Source organism: Periplaneta americana, chromosome 8 (genome assembly GCF_040183065.1).
Source record: "Periplaneta americana isolate PAMFEO1 chromosome 8, P.americana_PAMFEO1_priV1, whole genome shotgun sequence".
NCBI lineage: Eukaryota > Metazoa > Arthropoda > Insecta > Blattodea > Blattidae > Periplaneta > Periplaneta americana.
Genome location: NC_091124.1, coordinates 146,806,114 through 146,823,777, shown reverse-complemented (window position 1 = coordinate 146,823,777; position 17,664 = coordinate 146,806,114).

Here is a 17,664-nt window from a genome sequence, read left to right as displayed (position 1 = left end):
TTTGATGGGACAACAAGGTAGATACACAAAGTATCCCTGTTTTCTCTGCCTGTAGGCTAGCAGGGATATAGCCAGGCATTTTCAGGCCAGTGAATGGACATTGTGGACGGAGTTTGTGGTTGATTATAAAAGCATAAAGTGGAAACTCCCTGTGAAGTAAAACAAGATTCTGATGCCTCCGCTCCACATTAAGCTTAGCCTCATCAAGCAATTTGTAAAAGTATTAGATACAAATTGAGATGTCTTGAAGTATCTGCAAACTGTCTTTCCCAAACTGCCAGAGGTGAGGTCAAATGTGGGATTTTTGTGGGTTTAAGGTGAAGAAATTGCTTCACGTTTATGAATGTATCATAAAAATTCTACCTGTAGAAAGGGAAGCCTGGAAGAGCTTCCGTGATATAGTGAATGGTTTCCTGGGTAATCACAGGGTGGACAATTACAGGAAGGTGGTGCAGAGTCTTCTGAAGAATTACAATGCAATGGGTTGCAGAATGTCACTACAGTTGAATGTCCTCCACTCGCATCTAGATGTTTTCAGTGCATACTCACAGGAACAGGGCGAAAGATTCCATCAAGATCTGGAATTGTTAGAAAATAGATAGACTACCAAGTACAGTATAATGAGTAGATGCTTGGCGACTACATCTGGGGAGTGATCAGATTCTGTTGTAAGCTACAAGAGAAAAAGTAGGGAAAAAAATACGTTTTTTAAACATTCTGTGGATATCCTTACATGATGTGTAAGCGTTTGAACCTACAAAAGGAAGAGATGGAAAAAAATACATCTTTAGACACTCTGTGTATGCGTTTTTATGACGTGTAAGTGTTGCAATGTACTTTTAAAACTTCTGCACATTTGCTCAGTCCATGTATATGTTTTCTGTCTTAATATAGAAAAAACTGTTATTTTAAACCCTCTTATATCGTACGAAAGCAAGGTATTTTCTTGAAATTAAGAAAATCGATGCCATATGTCTAAAAAAACAATTTCTCACATGGGAAATTGATGTTTTCTTGTGTTTTGCAACATACTGAATTAGAAACAGCAAAAAAATTAACTTCAACAAAATCATTGTTACACAGTGTTATCTAAACTGCAAGACAATCGCCAGTTGATGATAATCTTCTTAAGACTTATTTCTTCAAGAGGTATAGCGCATTGTTTATTTTAATTCTTTTTTTTTTGTCCAATTTGTTATTTGGGTTCGCTTATTCTAGTGTTTTGTTTATGAAATATAAATAATTACTGTACAGCGCTTTAATTGTCTTCTCGAGTTGCAGGAGTACTATCTAAAAGAGCATTAAGTATTACAATTAACTTATTCTTGTACTAAAGTAATTTTCTTTCCTATCGAAGTTTGCTTTTAAATTAAGTTATTGTTGAGAAAAATATATGGATTTATTATAAAGTTAGGTCTACTTTAACTATTGCTTTTAGTGATATTTTAATTTTTGTCATCATAACTTAGATACTTCTATTGTATTTATAAAATGAATGTCTTCACTGAGCTTTTGGATTACACAAAATACATTTTTCCGATTTTTTTCTTCATTACAGTTTTTAAGAATAGAAAAACCAAATAGTTGCACGACAGCCTACAGAAGCCCAAGGTCTACCAATCGACAGCTGACATCACGTCCATATGTCTCAGCAGAGATGAAAGATTACTCAATACAGGAATAACGTGTGACTAGCACAGTGATTCCCTCAGCCAATATAGCTGGCTTTCGAAACTGAATTTTGCTACTCACTGTAGCTCCCGAAATTCATCACGATACTTTGTGGTCCCATGTAATGCTCGAAATTTCATGAGAAAAACTCTTTCTTCTTGCAGGCTCAAAGCAGCTCTAATTTCTGCCAGATAATCCAAAGTATAGCTAGTACCACCTTACATAACGTCCCCACAGCTCAGGACAAGAATAGACTTACTGTAGGCTACAGAATATAACGTAGTTTCCTCATTCTGCTTCAACTCTTCGTACTATTCCACCTATCTACTAAAAAAATTAGGAAGGAAAATTGTAGTCGGGAATTTGAGGCACATTCCTATTTTAGATTTCTTTTAAAATAACTGAGGAGAAGCATTTGAACATGTAGCATTTTAAATTGTAAGGCAATATATATTTACACTATTCTCTTCTTCTGTAGTGGTTTGAATTTGTATTTTAACCATTAAATTGTAAATATTATTTATAACATAACACGGAAATTTTACTTGACGCAAGTAATGATATAGGATTGGAAGGAAATCCCAAAAGAAACGAAGTATATGTTCATGTCTCGTGAATAGAACGTTGTACGAAATGTAAATATCAAAATTGGAAATTTATCCTTTGAAAAGGTGGAAAAATTGAAATACCTTAAAGCAAAAGTAGTTAATATAAATGACACTCGAGAGGAAATTAAACGCAGAATCAATACAGGAAATGCCAACTACTATTCCGTTGAGAAGCTTTTGTCTTCCAGTATGCTTTCAAAACACTGAAAGTTAGAATTTATGAAATAGTTATATTGTCATTTGTTCTGTATAGTTGTGAAGCTTGGACTCTCACTTGAGAAAAGAACAGAGGTTAAGGGTGCTCGAGAATAAGGTGCTTAGGAAATATTTGGGGTTAAGAGGAATGAAGAGAATGGAGAAAGTTACACGACGCAGAACTACACACATTGTATTTTCACCTAAGGAACGTTAAATCCAGACGTTTGACATGGACAGGGCATGTAGCACATATGGATGAATCCATAAATGAATACAGAGTGTTAGTTGGAAGACTTGAGGGGGGAAAAAGACCTTTGGGGAGGCCGAGATATCTATGAGAGGATAATATTGAAATAGGTTTGAGGGAGGTGGGATATGATGGTTGAAACTGGAGTTATCTTGCTCAGGATAGGGACCGATGAAGAGCTATTTGACGGGGCAATGATGCTCTCGGTTCTCTAACAGCCATTGTTCTTCTTCTGACACATATCGTCAAGTGAGATGTACTTCCTGATAATTAATAGATGTACATATCAGCCAGAAACCCAATCAGAGGTATAATCATTATTAAATGAAATAATTTTACTGTATATACTGTCCTGATATTTTTTATTTTATTTTAAATATGCGAAAGTTGCTCGAAATCAGTCATCCGTCGTTTTCTTCCTTATACAAGATAGAGATTTGAACGTAGACAAGTTATCTTTGAGTAGTACGGTTTTCCTTGCATAAGTGTTTGGTCCAATCGCAATATATTCCCGCAGTTTCGCACTTGAAAAGAGATGTTGTGTTAAAGATAATTTTATTACTACGTCATTACCATTCCAAACTATTTCAGAAGGTTAACCCCTATAAGAGAAAACTAATGATGTCTATATGTAATGATGGTCAGAAATTGTTAAATTTTTAGCTACATGAACATTAATTAAACATAAAAAAGGAACGAATTCCAATCGACGCAGATTTAACACAATTTTAATATGACATCACAAAAAACTGGTCCAGAGCTAGTTAGGGTTCGGAGCTCTTCTCCATTGCTGTAGAAATGTTCAATATCAAAGAGTTTTAGAAGAGACAAATTCTTTCAAATAGAAAACGCCTGTGCCTGAGGGAATTTATGCTTTGAATGTACCTTTGTTATCTGCTGTAATGGGACTTGAATTTTTATACGGATGGAATATCTGGCTAGAGAAGTTTTATTACATTTGGTAATTCTCTGTCGACATATTGATTACGACTTTGTTGAAGTTCAGTGAATAGATCGAAATGTAAGTGGGAAAAAATAATTGTGTTACCATCAAGAATTTAATAATATTACTCAGTCTGACATTTTATATGTTTCAATTTATTGATTTATTGATAGCTGAATGGAAAATACAAAAGCTTTCCTCGTCGATGACTGTGGATGTAATATCGGGGATTCAGATGGAATTTTTGGTGGAAAAAGCTTAATGGCAGATTCTTTACTTTCCTGAAATTCATAATAAACCATTTCACTTCTTCGTCTTTGCTATATAGAGATGTGTAATGTTTCTCAAATTAACTTCGTCAAGATGTGACACGATGATTGGTGGTGGTGGTGGTGGTGGTGGTGGTGGTAGTGATATAGTAGTAGAAGCAGCAATAGTAGTAACAGTAGTAATACAGGATGACGGCACAAGAGATCCCTACCACAGACGGATTGCGATAATTGTGAAATATTTGGTGTGGTCTGTGGAATGGCTGCGTCGTGGGCCCCTACTCTTTTGAAGACTATACAGCGAAACATACCTGGTTATGTTGGGAAACTTGTTAATTCCAAACTTGGTTCGCATACGCAGTGGTTCTTGCAAGACGGAGCACCCCCAACCAACTATTGCACACAAGTACTTCATTGGTTGTATGAGTACTTACGTCAATGGATTGGCAATAGTGGACACTTGGAATGGACTCCCCGATCCCCAGATTTGAATCCAATTGATTTTGCAGTGTGGGGCTACCTCAAAGCAAAAGTATATAGTGTGAAAATCAGGGAGAAACATCGTCTGCGTGATAGAGATGGGAAAAGTTGTTATTTTCTCGTAACGGTTCCAACTGTTCTAGTTCCTTGAAAATACTAGGTTCCAAATAACAGTTCCGAAATAACAGTACCATGTGTAACTTGTGTGTAACTACAAGGTGCACAGTGGTATCTTGGAACCGCACGGTTGACTAATGTCTGAAGGAACTGTAGTATTTTGGAACAGGTACGTACTACTAGTATGTAATGTAACAGTGATATTTTCGAACATGCACGTACGACTAGTAATATAACAGTGGTATTTAGGACGCTAAATGATCACAAACTTCCCTGTATGCCATGTGATGCAGTATGATGTCATAGTGAGCCGACATGTGAATTCGTGGAAAAGAAATGTTTTCTAATGTCAAATTGAATTCATAAATAAGATTTGTTCGAAGCAGCAAATGTAATGCAATTTTAAATTATTTTTAAATTTTATTTGTCACGAAGTCGAAATGGATACCAATGCCAAATAAAACCTAACCTATTCTTTCTCTTCTGCTCAGCTCAAGTTTACAATAGTGTTCAATTTCTCCAAAAATTAGTAAATAAAAGCTATAATCATTTCGATAGTGCTAAAATTCATATTAATACCGCCGTGAAGAGTAATAATCTCATTGTAATGAAATATGAAATTTTACCGTTGTATTTTTGTAAATAAAAAAACTTCGACAATAGTCATGTTTCAGGAGAATTTAGTTTAATTTCAAGAATTGGTAATGAAACTAAAATTGTAAAATATTTGTAAATAAAACATAACCTATATATTTTCACCTCCCTTGATAAAATTCACAATGTAGTTACTATACTCTAATACAGGCATTACGCTTATAAATAATTGTTTGATAGAATCCTATACTCAGTAACAATAGTTTCAAGATAATGTGTACATTTTTTAATGAGGCTCTTCATATCTTTACTATTTATCTTTCACTTTAGATTCCAACATTTCTTTCAGTGCGACGAAAGGATTCCCAATTCTTCTTTCAAATAGTGGCGTCAACTTATATGGGCTCGTGGGATCCGAGCCTACCCAATAATTTGTCGTGTTATCATTATACCTACGACATTTGTTTAACTTATACCTCAAATGTTTGAGCCCACCCAGTGTTTTCTAAAAGTTGGCGTCACTACTTTCATTAGTGCCAAACATATTCCATCAGTGGAACAGACGTTGTCATAATGTAGTTCCAAAGTAAAACGAACATTTTGTAACAGCAAGTATTTCGTACTAGCGTTATTTTGGAACGTAATTTTCCAAGGTGCTGTTACGTTTTAGAACAGTTCCAAGCAAGGAACTGCCCAAAATAACCGTTACGTTATTTTTTTCCCACCTCTACTGCGTGAGATGATTGATTCTGAGTGCTGTGCTTTTTCGTCAGACTTGGTGACCCGCATTTTGAGAGACATGGGTGAACATTCGAAGTTGTAATTTAACACTGCTGGCCACCACAGTGAACAAATATTGCAATCTAGCTTATGGTCCGAGACTTTTGGCCACTCTTTACAGTAGTAGCAGTAATAGCAGCAGTAGCACGTAAGTAGCTAAATTATGTTTTCAGAAGTCATTCAGTGTTGAAATTCAATGTGAGCGAGAAGTGACCGACGGATATGGTCTGGATCCTTCTATTAGGAGCGGGATTCTTTTCAGTCAGTCATTCCAAACAATGAATGGTGCGAACAGTCATGGGCCAGGTCCAATACCCGACTGCTGGCCTCACATGCATCAGTATATGTGAACGATCACTCAACCAGAATAGAGACATTGTGCTATCAGCACGATGAACCCCAGCCATTATAGCTGGTTTTCGAAACCGTATTTCGCTACTTATCGTAGATCTTAAAATTTATTACGATGCTCTGTGGGTACCCGTCCCATACACTGGCCGAAATTTCTTGAGGAAGTTCCTCCTCCACGTGAACTCGAACTAATACGCATTCCGTAACGCAAGTGCAGGCATGGTGCCTTAGACCACAACCCTACGGCTCAGGATCAGGTTTCTATTATATTCTGTAATTCATGACATGGGAATCACAGCTTTAATTCTTTCCGAGCTGCAGCCATGCTAAATATTTTATCGCCTTTTAAGGAGATACTCCAATAAAAATAACAACTTTTTTCCTAATCATTTCTTCAACCAAATTTTGAGAGCATATTTACAATCTAGAGGATTTACAAAATCCAAATTTTGAATTTCAAAATGATTTTGGCTTTTGATTTTTCATTTTCTCTATTTTTTAGAAATATTTTCAAACCCAAGTTTTTAGTAGAAGATCTTAATTTTTAAGCTACCCTTTTTTGGTTACATTTACAACACATAAAGGAACATTTCTATGCATTCATTTTATGAAATATCTCATTTATTCGCATTTCATTTTTTTAATTTGATGTTATTATTTCTATAATTCATGAAAGAAAATGTTAATAAAATAAACTTGCAGCATATGTTACAAAATAAATACTTAGAAACATGCAGCTATCTCATAAATTCTTACAGTAAAAATGTCATCCAGATTGATTCATATTTGACATAAAAAAGGTGGCGTCGAATAAAAAAAATCAAACTTATGGAAAAATGGATTTGAATCTAAAATGTATATTTATGTAACACATACCTATTAAAATTCTTCTCCGCTACATTCATGTAGCAACTTGAGGGAGCCAACTTTTGAACAAAATATTGCTACATTTGTGATCGGAAATGTGTAAAAAAGAATTCTTTGATGAAAGAATAATTTTGACAGCTCTTTAAATGCCACGCCCCCTTACACCCTTAATTTAAAAATATTTTTTTTTAACATATTTGTAATGGTAATTCAACAAAATCGATTTGGAGTATGAAAATATACTTTGTGAAGACGCGAAATAGCCAATAAATATTTTTGGAAAGTGTTCATGATTTTCAATGGAGTCTCCCCTTAAAATGCAACGCCCTGATCCGGGATTGAACCTTAAAAATTTGGATCCAAAGATAACATCGAAATCCCAGAGTATGACCACAGTATATACAGTCACGAAGCTCAATACGTAGTAAATATGCATCCATAGATAGTTGCTAACCACTAGGATCGCTAATATCGCCTCATTACAGACAATGCGAAATAGTACCGGCACAGTCTATTGTTCCTAGCACACTCACAGCTCACGCTTCGTGACTGTATATACTGTACTAGACTGGTATGACTCTATCAAACTGAAAAAACGGTTCAATGACTATTATATGGTGATATTCAAACAATTTTGGAATAAGACTGGTAGAGGAAAGAATACTCTTCCTACAGCTACATCGTCAATTAGAAATAATAATTCATCGAAATATCCTAGAGATCTAATCCATATTCCCGTTGATGAAAGGATTTCTCCTAAGTTCCGGTTGAGCCCTGAGGTTTGGTTTTGTACTTTCCAGTTGCAGTGACCCTCATCTTCTCGCACGCTAAGTATATCAATTATTTACAAATAACAACATATTCATTTCCTCCCCTCATTTCATTCATGGTCGAGATCAGTGAAGATTATTTCTACACAGCAGATAATATGTAATTTTGTGATGTTCTACGAGGTTGTATTTATTTATCCAAATCCTTATGGGAATTCATACATGATGACAAAAGCTGGTGTACTTATTTATAGAGCTTCGGAAGTAGATGTATTTATACAGAGTTAAGCTTGATAAAATTATGACGTGAAAAACACGAAAGCAAGCCGATTTCACAACTGGGAATTCAACTTGCCCGCTCTATGTCTATGTTAGTGTGATACATTGTTAATTTGTCACTTTAAAATAACATCACTCAAGAAATTTTATATATAAAGCGTTTGTGTAATTTCCATCAAGCTGCTTTCGAGACGTGACGCTTGCCTTATAATTGTACACAATTTAAGTGAAAAATATTGTGATGTTGGGAAACAGATATTGAGATGTTCATGAAAATTTAAATTTTTAGCAAACCAAGAAAGTGATTTTAGTCATTCCGCCTATTTTTTCTGTTAGTTATTGTGTCTATCTGCTGTCCTTCATGTCTGCACATTTTAGTACGTTTATGTTGATTGAAATTGCACCAATATAAAATTGTAAATATTGCTATGCTGCATCATCCGTGAATATTAATATAAATCAGAGCTGATCAAATTGACCAAACATTTTGAAGGAAACAAAAGATTGTAGAAGCACCCAGCATAAAATAATTATAAAATTCGCTCCCTTCCCTCTACATTGCAGGAATCTCGCCGCATTCAGCAGATTACCAGTACATCTAGTGAGGCAAATAGCCAATAGGCTTGGAGTTCACATACTCAGTTTTTCTCAACTCCAAAATTCCTTACAATAGTGATGTCAACGAGAGCGCAAGCGTGCCTCTCCGCCCGTATGCGCTGTTCAGAGTAGTGTCGTGCATTTCATGCTCTATGTTCGGTTCAAGTTTGTCGAGCGTGACAAGAACCGAAGTCTGCTTTGAAGAAGCGGATCTGTCTCGCTCGCTCGTTCTCGCGCCTTGTATGATCTATCCCTTGAAGTTCACTGGCCTCTCTTACATTCCTCTCCCAATCCTTCATGCTTTTAGCTGAGTAAGAATTTTAGAACAAACCTGTGAAGTGTTATTTAATTGTAAGGAGAGGTAATTTTTATTACAAAAATATGATTAAACATCGACAGAAATGTATCTACATATAGGTACGTCACATTATATTTTTAAAGTACGTGACAGTTGTTACTATTCCAATAATTACAGAAAGAAAATAGCTATAATTACATTCTTCACATAATATTGATATCCTTATGCAGGTAAAGCATAAAGGCGCAGGGAGAGTAGGAACTAAAGAGAATGGCACGAGACATAATGTAAGGAAAGGGAAATATTGAACAAACGCAAAGGGAGCTTCAGTTCTACAGAGACTCCGCAAACATGAACCGAACATAAGGCCTCTTACCGGTTTTTAATGGACTCGGTTATTTTAGTTTACATGCTTCACTTCCACGTACTGTTGGGATGTCTATGGAGTAGGCAGAAGTATGTAATACATTGATATCCCATCTCCTGTTCGAACATTGCACGACACTAGTTCAGAGCACTTAGGGCACGCAGGTACAAGTCACTGGTGAACACAAGGGTTGTACAGTTGTCAAAAGAAAAAGTGGCCGCTCTCCTGAAACAAAGTTCCCTTCGGGTATCTTCGCTACAATTCGGAGACAGGCGATGTTACATGTTGTTGGACCACGTTGCCTGATATCTACAGTTATAATTGAAGTATTCTGTATGTTATTCGATAGCGTAATTGTAGCGTTCCGGCCTCTTATTCGTGAAGTCCTGCGTTCGACTACAACCTCGTGCTTTTTATGTTCTTTTTTGTTCTATTTTTGAGAGAGACAAATTATGCATAATGGCTCCTTTCTCTTTTACTATTATTTTAGTAATTAACATCAGGTTCATTAATATATTATGCCATGACTTTATCATTATCATTATGATATTGTGGCTGCAAATGGAAAGAAAAAAGATTTTATTCTCAATAAAAATATCTTTCGTGGCATAAACAAAACAAATTTACTGGCGTCGGCCTTAAAACATTCAAACAATTAAGCGTTCAAAAAACAAAACAAAAAGCCACAATTCAATATTTAGTCTATCTTCCTCTTATCTCGATCATCTTGCAGTCGAGTGGGTATGGAATCGACTAGTCTTTGCAAATAGCGACTGTTCTTAGACACGATATTCCAGGCATTCTGAACATACATAAGTGTTCTGCCAATGGGCAGGTCTTTCATTGCAAACCCAGCAATCTCAAATCTTTCCTATTTTCTGCCTTCCTCCTAGTCTCCGCATATGATCCACATATCCTAATGTCGTCTATTATTCTTTTCAACCGGAGACCCAACCAATTCCTTTTTCTCTTTCTAATCAGTTTCAGCATCATTCTCTCTTCACTCTCTTTTTCAAAGACAATTTTATTTCTTATTCTGTCTGTCCACTTCACACGCACCGTTCTTCTTCACATCCACATTTCAAATGCTTCAATTCGTTTCTCTTCATTTCGTCGTAATGTCCATGATCCTTCCCCATACAATGCCACACTCCACACAAAGCACTTCACTAGTCTATTCCTTGGTTCTTTTTCCATAGATCCGCAGAAGATCCTTCTTCTTCTATTAAAAGCTTCCTTTGTTCATGTTTGCAGTTTTTCTTGGGAAGGATAGGCCTAAATGCGGTAACATCCCGTTGCTTTCCGCACACCACTATCTCTTTCGCATCTTATTAGATTTCAGGGGGCCCAAGCGTGGAGATGAGGAGAGTGGATTTGAGAGTGGAGTGGGCCCTCCGGACTTCACCGAAAGTCACGGCAAGGGTTAAATATTCATTCTATCAGGATGTTTGACCCGATGAGAGACCGGAAAATCCCAATTAGCCTTTGCCCCCCGCATCCTGGACTAGCTTCTACGAATCATCAGAAAATCTTAAAGTGTGATTGGGCCAACTTTTCCGAAAATGATTCCACACTTTTGCCCTCGTAGCTCAGCGGACGAATGTCGAAATTTAGATGTCAACGTCTCAGGTTCAATTCCTCGTTACTCCTTTTCATTTTATTGTGGTTCAAGATAGTATAATGTAATAATACACAACGAAAAACTAATACCAGTATTATGCAACTGGATTTTTCCAAACCTAATATTAAATTTATGTTATTTATATCGCTAAAGAACGATTACAATATAAATAACTTGAATATTATTTATAAAGTATCACTAAAGAACGATAACAGAATATAAATGATAAATATCGGTTTGTTTAATTAATATAAGATATTATATAATACGTATTTAATTATCTAAATAAAATAACCAATTTTATAAAGAAAAATGGTTATTTGTGTTATAATAATTACTTATACAAAATACAGATTATTTAAATTACGAAAGAACAATAACAATATAAATAACTTGAATATTATTTTATAATGCTAATGAAGGAAAACAGAATATAAATGATAACTTGAATATTATTTATATCGCTAAAGGACGATAACAGAATATAAAAAAACGTGAATATTATTCATATCGGAATTTCACAGATTTATTACAGATGTATTTAAGAAATTTTAGATGAATAGCAATTAGTATCAGTGTCCTATTTATTCATCTTGAAGCCAAATTGGTAACTTTTAAAAGTGTGGTTACTATGTTGAAGTGTATGTGTTGTAACGGATGCTTGATTTGTTATGTATGTGAGTCTGTTATGGGATGCTTGATGTCGTCGCAATGTCGTAATTATAGTTTGATTGTGTTTGTGTGACTATTGTGTATTAATTTATGATGTATGGTACGGAAGGCTGCATATTTGTGGTATAGAAGTGTTACGTATGTATGTTGTTAATGTTTTTGTATGTTTCAAATTGATACCTGATATATGTTTTGCAATCGCAATGCCTAATTTACGGATTGTTTATGTTTTGTTTACATCGCGTAAGCTAATTTAATTTTCTTTTCCATTTCTCTTTATGCTTATCTTTTTTGTGTATAAAACTATAGCTCTAACATACATATGTAAAATAGGGCTAATCCCCAATGGAGATACAATAATTATTATTACTCATATCGTTATAGAACGATCACAGAATACAAATGATGACTTGAATTTTATTCATATCTCTAAAGAACTATAGCAGAATATAAATAACGTGATATCCATAAAGAACGATAAATGGATATAAATGATAATCTGAATGTCATTTACATCGGTAAAGAACGATTAAAAAATAAAATGAAAACTTGAAGAAGGCCCGAACCCACAACCTTTGAATCATTAAACAAGCACTCTACCGCTGGTCTACGAGGCGCAGATATGGAACACTTTCATAGTTCCGGAACTGCTAATATAAGCACATGCATCGTGTAACATCGCCGCGAACCGAAGTGGACTTTGAAAATATTCGCTGTTCGCGAGTGTGGCCACTTTTTTTTTTTTTTTGACAACTGTACATTACACATCGTTCGGTAAGTTCCAGGCTGTCTGGACTCTCCACTTATTATGTAAGCGAAAGATGAGGTGCTAAATTTTGTTTGGTATATGTAAGTTATTACTTACAAAGAGAAGCAGTGTCAAACGCCTGAAATTATTAGACGATCTACAAAATAATGTAGCCTGTTCAAATTTTGTTGCTTTTATGTACATTTAATCAGTAGTGATCAACTCGTGCTGTTTATGTACAGACCGATTATTTAGTCCTGATAGCTCAGCGACGCGAAAGAGAGGAAAGTAATAGCAGTAGTGGGGAGAGCTCCGGAGTAGAGATAAGGGCGAGCGGTCGGTAAAGGAATGCTGTACAGCTTAACTGTACTAGAAACATACCGCTCTACCGCACGCGTGACATCCGATCGCTCCGAAGGGAAGCGAGTGACTAAGCCAAACACTCTCGGCGTAACTAAATGGACTCGCCTGACCCAGACGCACATCTCCGGCGACTGTCAGGACTAAATAATCGTACTTGTAAGAGCAGTGTTCGCTGCATATAAGAAAAATGCACAGTGGGCCAGAATTCAAATCTAGCAGGAAAATATTGATTTTTTTGTTTGTTTTAAATAACGTTTTCTCGCTATATAGTCTCGAAGTATTAAACCTGATCTTCATAAATCTGTATGCCATCAATTTATACCGAGCGAAATGCCAACAGGGCTGGCTGCTAAAAGTCGCCTAGTGTTAAGAACCCGAACGCCGAGCGCCAGACTGTTTATGGAGGTAGTGATGTGAGGGTGATCTGCGTGTTGTTGATGTGGAGAAAAGTGTCTTTCTGTGATGGAAGTTTTAACAGAAGGTTCGTACTTCCTATTTTCATTATTCATACTTTAATTGTATACGTGAAATATTGCCAGGGATGCGTTAAACATAGCTTTAAAATATTGCGGAATTATGTCTTTACTTCATTTTAAATTAGAGATATAAAAAATGTTGCACCATGTGTCACCTTAAAATCTACATCAGGTTATAAAGAAATCTTTACAGTTTATTACAAAAGTTAAGATTTGCTTACGTTTGCTTGCCTTTTTCTTATATTTGCGTTTTTATTTCAGAGGTATATCCCCATATCCAGTCCACTGTGACTCGGATGGACTTAAACGAGGTGTTGACTACTAAAAAGGGTTTACTCAAACTCTCACTGATTTCGTAGTGACAAAATTAGAAATACAACATTGTTCCAAGGATATTATACGGTGCGTCGAAAAAGTTGTGCGCAGTAAGTAATTTAGAAAAAAGCTTGAAACAGTGCTCCAGGAAAAAGGACAGGTTTTTGCGTAAAGATTCGGAATGGTTAGTGAAATCAATGGACCACGGACATCCTCCTCCCTTCCCTCTACTTTTCTCACATGCCTGGCCGATTACTCCAGACTCTTTCTTCTCTCCATTAATAAATTATCGTCAATATTTTAGTAAGACCTGAAACTTTTAAAAGGGGAATTAAATACACTGTAAATTCACAGGGATAACGGCTTCAAAGCTGGGTACTTGGTTCAAATAAAGTCCACTGGTACAAAATTTAACATGGAGGCATGAGATAATTACTCTGCTTGGCTTTAAAATTTCACTTTAATTTATGTGTCCCCAATTTAAAAAAAAAAAAGATATCAAATTTCCCCAAAGAGTTCTACAATAAATAAAAACTCGCCAAATGTCCAAGGATTTAATTCCATCCGTTTCAGGAGTAGGTAGACCTCAAAAATTGTTTGAAGAAAGTGGCATGAAAATAAGAATTAAACATGTAGGGTACGGTCTCTGAAAGATCAGCGTTCTTAAAGTGAGTTAGTTCTAGCTACTCAATTGTCTTTGCGGGGTTCAGGGAAAGAGATGCAACATACGTTCTACAACAAATCACCACAAATTACTCCAAAAAGAGCATCAAATTATACGATAGCCTATAATAAATCTCCAACTTTACCAAGACCATATACACCAGAGAAAGCATTGCAATTTTTAATAGATAACGTCACCAAACGTAAATACAATAATAATAATAATAATAATAATAATAATAATAATAATAATAATAATAATAATAATAATAATAATAATAACTATTTATTTTAGCTGGCAGAGTTAAGGCCGTAAGGCCTTCTCTTCCACTCAACCAGCAAAAAGTGTATATACATATGCATGAACTTACAAAGAATTCAACAATTTGATTTATATGAGAGTTACATGTGTACAAGAGTGCAGTGTTACCTATAGGTTTGCCCAAGAAACCCAAGAAGATAGACATTAGAGCATTAGAAAGTACTGTGAAGATTATTCAAGAAAATTTTCACGCATTCAAACAATGCAGAATATCTTAAATCATCTTCTTGTAACTCCTGATCCTATCATATCAAGTATTTATCCGTTTTAAGAAAATAAGAAGAATTCCTTTCCCGCTGAAGTGCGACAAATGTTGAAGGAACCCCATACTTACAGTACAAGTGAAGACGTGCGTGTGACAAGAGGGAAGGATGATGAAGCGGACGAAGAGCAGCTGCAGCTGGAAGAGGAGGAGGAGGGGGAGGAGGAAGAGAAAGAGGAAGATAAGGAGGACGATGATGCAGACGATGACTCCTCCTATAAGGGAATACTGGAAACTAAAGTTCAAGAAAAGAACACGTGATGTAAGTACCTAGTAGGCTCCATGAAAATAGTTATTCAAACTCGCACTCATAGCTCATTACTACGGATAACAATTCCATACTGGCTTATTATTATTCCATAAGCTCTTAGAAATCATTATTTAGTAAAACAGGATCATTTAAAATTATATTCCATACTTATTTAATTTTTTCCCGCTAGATTTGAATTCTGGTCCACTGTGCAATGCTTGCAATGCCAACCATGCTCTTTTTTGCTCGTGAGTACACTTGAATGCACATAGTGCTTCCTAAGAGCAGCCGAGTTGGTCATCACTGCAGTAAACAGTAGTAAAATTATGTGTTTAGATATACTGCAGGGCTTCTTCCTCATAGCATTGTATTTAAGTTTACAGAATGAAGTGCAAACAAAAGAGAGTGTTGCTAACAGCGTAGACTCGTTACATGCGAGTTACGAGTTCCAAGTCCAAAATTGATCTAATTCCTCTTTTTACCTGACATGTTGCACTTTGCATAGCCTAACATTCTGTAAAAAAGAATACCCAAGTCCTACTCTAAGCCTATTTTTTTTAATTATACAAATATTTATTTCAGTAGGTATTCTTATATTGAAAGCCTATATAGTTTCCTTGCTGTCCTGAAATAAATTATGCAATGGACTTGAGATGTTTGCCAATTCAGGTCTTCCATTAGAAAGTACTAACTTCTATGATGCACCAGCAAAGACACACTGTGATGGTAAAGCTCTTCCCACATTTTACAAAGCTTTAAATCCTGATGTACTCATATTTTCGGGAGTACGAAGATTTCAGCGCAATTTATTTCTATATTTGGTACTACGTACATATGTGAGCAATTTTTCTCCCTTGTGAACGCCACAAAACCAAGACTAAGATCAGGATTATCAGATAATAATATGCGTGCTTTGCTACATGTTGCTGCAGGAAACAATATTTCGCCCGATAAAAGAAGGCTGGTGTCGGCAAAACGCAGAAAATGCATTTCAGAATTAGGCGAGAATTCAGGAATTTAAATTTGTTTCTAGAAGTGTGATGTTCATATAATAAGTACATGATTATGATAGTTGCATAACAAGTAATTATACAGGCCTCATTATCTGAAACTGCTTAAGTTAAAGAGAATTTGTGTTTATTATTTGTTGTAGGCCTATTATTTCATAATTTATTTCCTACAATTTATAATGCTAAAATGTCATAAAGTGTTGCATCCAACTTGTGGATAATCGTTTTATGATACTCATGAAAATTGTCGCACGAACGATGCCATTAATCATCAAGATTATCCATTGTTACATAAATAACATGTACAAAAAATTAAATTTATAAATTGTAATATGTATTATTGTTAGTTTTAATGTTGAGAAGATTTCAATTTTATAGGTAGACCCTATAAAAATGGAATTTTTGCAGTCGCTAATTGTATATTTTAGGCGCCAAATTCAATTTTTTCGTCACCAGAGCGTCGATTGCAGCCATAGTTTACTACTTAATTAACTTATTATTCCCAGCACATGAATGTTACCAGCAATCGAAAAGTATTGGGAATAAATTTGAATAAGGAATAAAAGAAAGAAAGTTTCCTTCCCAGACAGAATTCGAACCACGAAAGTCTTAGTTACCAGTCTATCGTGCTCTGGAGTGAACAAGGCTCTGAAATGAGCTACAAGGGTCGGTCCGGTTTTTTTGCCACTACTGTTTATCTATTATCTGGTAGTATATCTCACTTGACGATATGTGTTAGATGAAGAACAACAATTGTTTGCATGCATCTGAAGTCTGATTAATGTAATATGTAGCTCATTGGCAATGCATGAAATGGAGAAGGAACTGGCCATCCTACTCCATTATCTTCTGGCCTAGTGTAAGTGGTGCCTTGTTCGTACCACTTGTGAGGTTCAGACCTGTCTTCGGACAGTTAACTAAATAACTGAATGATTTAATTTACGTATACTTTTGAATAATAATTCGAGAAAATAAGCCATTAAAAATAATATAACCTTCGACACGATAATTGTTGTCAAAACATTTAAAGAATTTAATAAGAAAGTATGTGTCACTTCGGTGACACTAAATTTTTTGTACACGGAGCACCATTTAACTTCATTGAATTTGTTGTTATTCCATAGATCTTATACAGTATCAGCATCGTTGTATTGAGATGAGGAACTAGTAAAAATGTATAGCGTACAAAAATGTTATAATACATATCAGGTACATTAAATTTAACCCTACATAAATATAAATAATACGTAGTAAGTAGTTTAATTTAAGTCCCAGGTGTTACACAAATATGTTCACTAGGAATGAATTACTGTGTTCAGTACACTGTCTCATTATTTTACAGCTTTGAAGAGATAAAAGAAAAAGTTCAGAACAGAATTAACAAAATTTCTTTATAGAGCCTATTAATACTTTCTACTCAAGTATTGAACTGTTTATTCTTGTAAATTGACAGAAAATACATGGAGATCTGATTTGTGTTCAATATTAAAATAATGACGGTCCTAACTAGTAATTATTAAAATAGG